Below are 10,675 nucleotides of genomic sequence, written 5' to 3' on the forward strand. Positions count from 1 at the left end.
GTTTAAGATTTGTTATTCAAAATAGAAGTTATTTTAAAATATATATATTTATATATGTATAATTTATATTTTGCATAAAGAAATTTGTGCAAGGGGCTCGGCCCTTGCAGCCCCGGCTCCGTCCGGAAGGTCTTCTGGAAGGACGTCCGGAAGGTCATTCAGCTGTCCAGTTTAATTAGCATATTATGCTTTTATTATTATAGATATTGATTTCAGAGAGAAAGGGGGAGAGAGAGAGAGAAATAGAAACATTAATGATGAGAATCATTGATCTGCAGCCTCCTGTACGCCCCCTACTGGAGATTGAGCCCACAACCTGGGCATATGTCCTGACTGGGAATAGATCTGTGACCTCCTGATTCATAGGTCGAAGTTCACACCAGCCAGGTTCTATTTTTAGACATGTAATTTGCAAACTTGTTTTCTTCATGTATCTGTGGATAAACATTCAAATTGTTTACAGTTTGGGGTATACAAACAAAGCTTCTATGGACATTCATGAAAAGTCTTTGTATGGACATATGCTTTCATACATTTTGGATAAATACCAATTTAGTATGGCTAAGTTTTGATCTGTAGTTTTTAATATTTTAAGACATTTTTCCAAAGTGTTTATATCATTTTACATTCCCACAAGCAGCTTATGAGATTTCCATTTACTCCACGTCTTTGCCAACATTTGATAGAATCAGGTTTTTAAATTTTAGACATTGTAGTAGGTGGGTAGTAGTATCTTGTTATTGTTTTAATTTATATTTTCCTAATACCAGTAATGTGGATATACCTCTTTATTTGTTTATTTTCTACCCATACATCTTTGGTAACATGTCCAAATCATTTGCTCTCCTTTTTCTTTCCTTTTCTTTTTAAAATATATTTTTATTATTGATTTCAGAGAGGAAGGGAGAGGGAGAGTGAGATCAAAACATCAATGAGAGAGAATTATTGATCAGCTGCCTCCTACATGCCCCACACTGGGGATCGAGCCGCAACCTGGACATGTGCCCTGACCCGGAATAAAACCATGACCTCCCGGTTCATAAATCAATGCTCAACCACTAAGCAATGCCAGCCGGGCCCTCCTTTTTCTTTTATTATTGTTGTTGTTAGCTTCTTAAACCAACACAAATTTATTAGCTCACAATTCTGTAGTCGGAAGTCCAGCACGGCCCAATTCGGTTCTCTGTTCAAGGTCTCACTTGATGAGAATGAAGGGGCTTACACAGCTGGGCTCTCAGCTGGAGGCTCTGGAGAAGAACCTGCTTCTGAACTTATTCAGGTGTTGGCAGAATTCAGTTCTTTGCAGTTATAGGACCATTTCTTTGTCTCTTTAATCTTAGAACTCCCCATTCCCCTTCTCATGAGATCCCCCTTCATTTGCAGATCAACACAGTGCTTGGAATTCTTACAATGCTTCAAATCCCTCTGACTGTTTTTTTTTGGGGGGGGCGCAGGGGAAAGGTGGGCATTTTTAAAATTGCATTGTTTCTTTTTCTTATTGAATTTTAAGAGTTCTTTATTCGAATACAAGTTCTTTGTTAGATATATAATTTGCAAACATTTTTTCTTTGCCTATGACTTGTGTTTTCAATCTTTTAATGGTGTTTTTCAAAGAGCAGAAGTTCTTAATTTTGATTAAGTCTAATTTATCTTTTTTAAATCATGTTTTTGGTGTTTTATGTAAGAAATGTTTGTCTAATCCAAGGTTACAAAGATTTTCTCCTGTTTTTCTCCTGAAGTGTTATAGTTTGGATTTTAGAGTTACATCTACGATGCATTTTTACTTAGTTTTTATATTTGGGATGAGGTATTGATGGGGAAAATGAGACATTTTTGGGGGACTAGCAATCTGAATCTGTGTCATTAACCTAATGCACATTCTTATTAGCCTATAGCAGTGGTGGCGAACCTGTGACACGCGTGTCAGAGGTGACACGCGAACTCATTTTTTTGGTTGATTTTTCTTTGTTAAATGGCATTTAAATATATAAAATACATATCAAAAATATAAGTCTTTGTTTTCCTATGGTTGCAAATATCAAAAAGTTTCTATATGTGACATGGCACCAGAGTTAAGTTAGGGTTTTTCAAAATGCTGACACTCTGAGCTCAAAAGGTTCGCCATCACTGGCCTATAGTCACTGCCCTTTAATTGTCTGGTCCTGCAAGACCTGTTTACTCCCATTTTAGAGAGGCCATAAACCATCCCCAGGCAGAGTTATCAGTGCTGGTGCCAGGCCAGGCCTTTAGATGTGGTCTCAAGGCCCCAGCACATGGGGCTCTTTAAGAATTTGCAAAGGGAACCGGAAAACCCTTATTTGGGAGACAACAGGCTGGAAAGATATAAAAGGGGAGGGCTTCCTCTATATTTTTGCTCAGAATTTGAAATCTTTCTCTGGGCCCGCCAGCATAATAAACAGTGTAACTCTATTTCTCTGGGCGTTGCTTGCTTTTTCACAGGTCGTCTGTAACAGTATGGCTCAAAGTTCTTTTTTTTTTTTTTTTTGTCCTTTGGATAGCCAATTATTCCAGCACAATTTGTTAAAAAGTTTGTTTTGTCCACTGACTTGCCTTTGCATCTTTATCAATTGATATACATGTAGGTCTGTTTTGGACATCTATTATGCTCATTGGTCCTTTGGTCTACATTTATTCCAATATCAAACCATCTTGATTACTGAAGCTTTATAACTTTTAAAGTTGGGTGGTATACGTTTTACAACTTTGTTCTCTCCAAAGTTGTTCCCTACTTCTACTTAATTACAACATTTTTAAATGTATTTCTTTTTGCTATTATAATCCATTATCATTTGGCTCTTGTTTCCGTCCACTTCTTGGTTAATTTACTTCTTAAGTGTATTTATATATAAGTGTGTGATTATGTATCTGTGAGCATTTAGCTGTATAAGTGTGATTGTGTCTGTTCCCTGAGTGTGTTTTTCTTTATGAGAAGTAGAGTGAACATTTATGGTCTAAGATAGTTAATAAAATGGACAGAGCTGGATTTCGATATGTGGGTATCACCTCTTCTAACCAATATCCTTAAAACATTTGTTCAACATGTATTTCCCTTTATGTTCAAAAAGAGAAATTCCGCATATGCCTTGAGTGTTACATATTAACTTAGCTGGAATTATCACTCAAATCTGTACTATCACATGAATGACCTTATCACTAGCATTCACAAGAGAGTAATTTTAATGGATATAGTTACAAGTTCCTTTCTAGTATTTAAAATGTCGCCTCCTTACCATTCTCTCAATCTCTCTCTCTCTCCTCTACCACCCCCTGCATTCTTGCCAGCAAAACATTTCCCATTTATCTGTGGGTCCTGTTCTATCGTCAGTTTTACTTTTGTGACATTTCAGAACAAGACAACATCTTTAGAAACATCTTACAATGTTTAAACTTTAGTTGTATCACTGGTTCTCAGCAAACAGCACATGTCCTGTGTTCTAGTCAGTATTAACATTTCAGCTGACAGCACGTACAGACCTCAATCTCGGGGCGAGTGGCCTGGTCAGTTATGGCACTATGCCACCCACTTCACAGAAGCATGCCACAAAAATACCCAATGCAGATAGGTGGATTCTGATCCAAAATGGTTTTTGAGTTGCAATTCAAGGGATTGATCATCTTTACATCTTGCCAGTTATGAAAGGAGTCAATTGTGCACGATATTTCTAATTATTCCAGTTGAGATTTGGCATCTGCAGTGGATGAGAGCATCCTTTCACCTGGCTGTAGGTACAGGTGCCAATTCCTTTGTCCAAAGCCAGCTCTATCGCTATCTACATGTATGCCTATATCTTATTTGAATGCAATTTTTTAAAAATCTCTTCTCTGTCTCCCTTATTTTCTCTCTTACCCACTGCCAAATTAGGTAGGGTTTCTGAAGCAGGAACAGTGAAATAAAGGTTTTTATATTTGTTGAACACCTACTATGTCCCAGGTCTTTTAAATATATGGACAATATAACAATTCTCCCAATAGTCTGGCCAGATGAACTTTATTATTGTCTTCTCACAAATGACAAAATTGAGGGTCAAAGACATTAACTTGCTCTAGGTGACATAACTAGTAAATGATGATTCAGGATTCTATATGTCTCTCTTGTTCCAAAAGTCTTTTGTTTTACTTTAAATTGTATACAATGCCTATCTTATTAACACTACTAATAGCCATTTTCAGAAGAAGGTACCTTTTTCATATTCTCTCCTTCTTTAAGGCCTTTGTAAAGTGGTGAAGGAAAAACTTTTGGGAGGACATCAATTTTCTTTTTTCTCTGGTGACATGTTTGTGGGATGATGGAATGGAAAGAGACAGACTCAGGGCCATACAAAGACAACAAGATTTAGGTTTTGCATAAACAAAAAATGAAGACAAGATCCAGATGGCTCCTGGATTTTTGAAGGATATGAAGAATTTGGCACATTAAAGATAAAGATATTAATGGCAGTGAATTCCTACACAAAACACCAAGAAGCTAAAAGTCAGGAATGCTGACTCCCACTATTAGAAATTTTATCTCCCAGTCTAGTTCTGAGAGACAGACAAGGTATTGCCACCCTGCACAGATAGAAATCAAAGAATACCTTTTTTTTTTTTTCAACTATTACGTAGAATACTTTGAGGCCAGACGCAGGAATAAAGAATACAATATATACACAAAGATTCATAAATTACATTTTCTATATCTTCCTTTTATTAAAATTACCTCTTAAAATTTGTTTTCTAACAGAAACACCAGATAACAAAGAAGTAAAAATTGGCTATTCATCCCTGGAAAGCTTTCAAAGATGCTGGAAACAATTATTCAGTAAAAGCAATTCAAAACAAAAAAACAAAAAATTTCATTACTAACATGGATAGATCCTTTTGAAGAATTCTAGAGTTATGTAATATTCCATAAAGGACCATTCATGTTGGAAGTGGCTGCCTGGGGCTGGGGGGAGAGGGAGAATGGGAGCTGTTGTTCAATGAGTATAGAGTCTCAGTCATGCCAAGTGACAAACTTTTAGAGATCTCCGGTCCAACGATGTGCAGTTAAAAATTGTCAAGAGGGGAGATTTTATGTTATGTTCTTTTTACCACAATTTTTTAAAAAAGAAGTGGTTCTGGAAAATCAACTTTAAGTGATAACTAATGAATAATTGCAGAGTACTCTTTTTATGCCATTTCAGGTTGTCAGATATCATTGGAATTAATAATTATTATTTACTTGTGTATGTTTTTAAGTTACCCTACTGAATATATTTTAAAAATACACATTACAGCATACCTCTGTATATCTCTTATTTCAATAAACTGTCAGTAGAATGATTCCGTAAAACAGAAATATGTATTTAAATGGCTATTTTTCTAACAGATATAAGTAAGAATAACATGAAACTACAGTTAAAATCAAAGTGTTTCCCCGAATATCAGCAAAATAAATCTTCTACCAAAACATTTCTTAGGAGAGGTCATTTCCTAGCTCAGATCAGTTAGCGAAGCTAAAATATTATTTAAGATGGGACCTTTTTAGAAAAAGTCAATAAAAGTTATTTCCATTTGCTATGATTCACTTATTAAAGTGTAGAGCCCCTAAAACTAAGTGTCTACTCGATTATGCTTCTCCTATGTCATCTAAAGACTAAATCTTTGGAATGTAAAAGCCAGTAAGAACAGAAAACTACACTGTTGTTGCCAGTCTCTGGAAACCCAAGTTTCAAATCTAAAACTTTTTCTTTGAAATCTCATCCAGTGTATTACTGACAGCATTTAGATTTTAGAATATAAAAGTAATCTATAGCCCTAGCCGTTTTGGCTTGGTGGATAGAGCGTCAGCCTGTGGACTGAAGGGTCCCAGGTTTGATTCTGGTCAAGGGCACATGCCTGGGTTGTGGACTTGATCCCCAGTGGGGGGTGTGCAGGAGGCAGCTGATCAATGATTCTCTCTCATCATTGATATTTCTATCTCTCTCTCCCTCTTCCTTCCTCTCTGAAATCAATAAAAATATATTTTTTTTAAAAAGTAATCTAGAGTTATCTTTCAGGACTTGAAAGAATATACCGTATTTTTCTTTTCAGATCTTGTGTTGAGAAATGTGCCTTTTCACGGACAGAGCTGATCCATGATCAGCTTAGTCTCATAATAGAGATATGTTTTTACACTTGATACTAAAACATAGTACACAATTCCAGCCATTCAGCATTGTCACAAAATATCCATATTAAGTTAATTACAGTCACAGGGTTACAGACCAGAATGACTCATAGGAAATAGCAATTCCAAGAGCCTTTAAAAAAAATTGAATATATTGGGATGACATTGGTTAATAAAATCATATAGGTTTCAGGGGTACAATTCTACAATACATCATCTGTATATTGTATTGTGTGTTCACCACCCCAAGTCAAGTCTCTTTCCATCACTATTACCTCCCCCACCCCCGGCCTCCCGCCCCTTTGCCCTGTTAGTCCTCCCTCACCTCTCTTTCCCTCTGGTAATCACCATGCTGTTGTCTGTATCTATAAGGTTAGGGTTGTTGTTTTTTCTTTGCTTAATCCCTTCACCTTTTTCTTAAGATGTCTTAAGATCTATAATAAAGATTTCCCATAACTGATTTTATATGTATGTTTATCTGAAATAAATTAATGAAAACTTACATAATGTTTTAATGCAAAATCTACCCAAAATGTCCTATACTTAAAATTAAAGCTTCACCAATATATTGGACCTACAGATTAAAACCATACTAAATCATTTTCCCAACAATCTTAGGTATGCATTTAGAAAAATAGATGCCATACTATGGCATCTATTTTTAAATGATTCAGCCCCTGTCTTCTTGAACTCCACTCAACTATAACCCCAAATCACCTTTCTATTTGGATTCAACCTCAATCAAAACCAGGAACAATTCTCATCATGAAAGAAAATACATCTGCACCATCAGCAAGTGCAGGAGGCCTTGGGTCCTCATACTTCCGTTTCACCCCCACCATTTGCCTACTGAGTCAATGCTCTCCCTCTAACCCCAGTTGTGTTGGCTAATCTATGTATGTATCCAGACATCTGCTTTGGTTTTCTCTCACCATTTAAAACCCCATCTGGATATAGAGCTTTTCCCTGCACTCAAGCCCACTTGGCTGGGGTCCTGACATCCTGCCTAGTTCTGACAGTCTTGTCAATGAAGGCTGAGCTCTCTTACCTGGACCCTCCCACTACTCAAGGAGGTTCTGCTATATATCACTTGAAACCACAGTTCCATCCGTCTCTTGACTTTTAGTATAGCCTGATGCCTATGGACTCTTTTGGCTGTGTTCCCACCCAGCAGATTAAATCTCCTTGGATAGCCATACCTGCTGGAATCAAGCCCAAGTTCATCAAACTTTGGACTCTGTATGTTGGACTGCAAGAGAATTCCCTCATGAAGTCACCAAACAGCTGGCGTAGGTTTTTGTTCGACAGTAACTGCTTTTTTCACCACCCTCAACCTTCTTTGCTGCTTCAGTCTCAGTGTGCCTTACTTCTTTATACTTTCCCATTCATGATTCTGTAAATACTCACAAATTTAGTTGTGCTATTCTTAACTGTTGTACATGGCAGCTGAAAAATGTTATGGAATATTAAACAATTTATTTTTTTAATTTGAATTTGTAGGTCTACTAATAAAATGTGATACTAATTTTTCACATTGGCAACTACATAGACCTTGAATGGTAGGATTATTAATTGGTTTATTTTTGTAAAATTAATAAGATTTATTTAAATAATTTTGATTTTAAGTATTTATACTTACTATTTATAATTCATATTTCCCCTTATAATGAATATTTTAGAAGAAATATAATTTAGTTTGAAAACAAAATAATTTAAATGTATGAAATTTTTACATAAAATTTATAATTTGATGATAGCATATTTTAAATTTTGTACATTTTGAATATAATTACTTATTTAGAACTTAAAAACGTTTTTATTGATTCCAGAGAGGAAAGGAGAGGGAGAGAGAAAAACACTAATAATGAGAATCATTGATCGGCTGCCCCCTGCATGCCACTTAATGGGGATCGAGCCAACAGCCCTGCAACCCGGGCATGTGCCCTGACCAGGAATTGAACTGTGATCTCCTGGTTCATGGGTCAATGCCCAACCACTGAGCAACACCAGCTGGGCAGTACTTTATTTTTTTTTACTTTATTTTTATTGTTGATACTAGAGGCCTGGTGCATAAAATTTGTGCACGGGTGCGGTCCCTAGGCTTGGCCGGTGATTGAAGTGTGAGCGTCTGGCATAGAAGGGCAGATCCCAGCTGACCTCTGGGCTCTGGGCAGCACCTTGCCCCGATGCACCCACCTCCACATGAGTCATCGGGCCCCCGCCCAGCTTCCTCATTGCCTGGGAGCTGGGCGTGGTCCCGCCCCCCACTGCCACTGCTGGCCGCCGTCTGCAGGGAGATCAACAGGGCAATCCGGCCCTGCTCGCACCCACCTTGGCCGGGCGCTGGCCACTCACCTGCTCCACCATCCTGCTGCGGTCCCACTCTCATCAGGGCCCATCGGGGCCAGCAGTGCCTCCACTGCCGCCTGCTGCCAGTGCCACATAACTGACGCCCGCCATGTTCCATGCCACCTCCTTGTGGTCAGTGCACATTATAGCGAGTGGTCGAACTCCCAGTTGAGGGGACAGTTTGCATATTAGGCTTTTATTATATAGGACTAGTACAGATATTCCTATCTCCCCCACCTCCTTTGCCCACCTACACTCAGGCCCCACCCCCTTCCTTTTGGCTATCACCACACTGTTGTCTGTGTCTGTGGGTTATGCATATATATTCTTTGGCTAATACCTTCACTTTCTTTCATCTAGTACCCCCCCTTCCCTCCACTCTGACAGCTGTCAGTCTGTTCCATGTATCCTTGCCTCTGTTTCTATTTTGTTCATCAATTTATTTTGTTCATTAGATTCCACATATAAGAGATAATATGGTATTTGTCTTTTCTGACTGGCTTTTTTAATTTAGCAAAATAATCTCTAGGTCCATCCATGCTGTCAAAAAAGGTAAGATTTCCTTCTTTTTTATGGCCAAGTAGTATTCCAAAGCGTAAAGCTTATTTATCCACTCATCTACTAATGGGCACTTGGGCTATTTCCAGATCTTAGATATTGTGAATAATGCTGCTATGAACATAGGGGTGCATATATTTTTTCTAATTGGTGTTTCTGATTTCTTAGGATATATTCCCAGAAGTGGGATCACTGGGTCAAAAGACAGTTCCATATATAATTTTTTGAGGAAACTCCATACAGTTTTCCACAGTGGCTGCACAAGTCTGCATTCTCACCAGCAGTGTACTAAGGTTCCATTTTCTCCACATCCTCGCTAACACTTGTTTGTTGATTTACTTATGGTAGCCATTCTGGCAGATACGAGGTGATATTCCATTGTGGTTTTAGTTTGCATTTCTTTGATGATTAGTAACATTGAGCATTTTTTCATGTCTTTTGGCCATCTGTATGTCTTCTTTGTAGAAGTGTCTATTCAGGTCCTTTGCCCATTTTTCAGATCATTACCATTATCAGAAAACATATAAAAATCTTGATTTTAAGAACAGAATTAAGAGTTTGCTGAGATGAGTGCAGAAAATAAATACATTTTATAAAAAGCATATGATGTATAAATTATAGTTATTTGTTTTATGACTTATCAAGACATTACTAGCCCATTAACTGAACATCCAACATGAGTAAAAGTAATTAAATTCATTCAAGCTTTGGTATTTTACCAAATTCAAGTTATATGAGAAAACATAGCTTTACACATGTTTTCTGATTTTGTTGTTATGAAAGTATATTTGTCACAGTAGAAGGAAAGAACATTTTGATTGATTTAAAAGGTAGATGGCATATCCTGGCCAGCGTGGCTCAATAGTTGAGCATCAAACTATGAAGCAGGAGGTCAGGGCACATGCCTGGGCTGCAGGCTCAATCCCCAGTAGGGGACGTGCAGGAGGCAGCTGATTAATGATTCTCTCTCATCATTGATGTTTCTATCTTTCTCTCCTTCTCCCTTCCTCTCTGAAATTAATAAATATATCTATATATATAAAATCCTAAGCGACTGTTACAACCGGTTGACTGAACAACCATCGCTATGGTGCGCACTGACCACCAGGGGCAGACACTCAACGCAGGAGCTGCCCCCTGGTGGTCAGTGTGCTTACACAGCCAACCTCCCTCGGCCAGCCAACCTCCCGGCCCCCAGTGGCCAATCAGGACTGGGCAAGATGGGCCACGATTGGTCCTGATCGCTGGCCAGGTCAAGAGACCCCACCCATGCACAAATTCATGCACCAGGCCTCTAGTATATATATAAAGATAGATGGCATATGGGCCTCCATTTATACTCTTGCCTTGGGCTCCATAATGTTAGGGACAGGCCCAAGTTCCATTTTGTTTTTTAATCACAAGAGCTAAAAAATAATGTGTACTTAATATATAGAGTAATAGAATTTTGTCCTAATTTCTTATCTTTGTTTGTTGCTATTATTTGTGTTTGTGTTGAAGGTGAAAGTGGAATTCTACTTTCTAGACTATCATGTATATGAGCCTCTTATTATGTTGAGATATTTTAAACAACTTTCTAAAGAATGTCATAGAAATATTCATTTATTTTGTTTGATTCTT

Source organism: Myotis yumanensis, unplaced genomic scaffold, assembly GCF_028538775.1.
Source record: "Myotis yumanensis isolate MYYU_CA2020_CCGP unplaced genomic scaffold, mMyoYum1.0.hap1 SCAF_3, whole genome shotgun sequence".
NCBI classification, from domain to species: Eukaryota; Metazoa; Chordata; class Mammalia; order Chiroptera; family Vespertilionidae; genus Myotis; species Myotis yumanensis.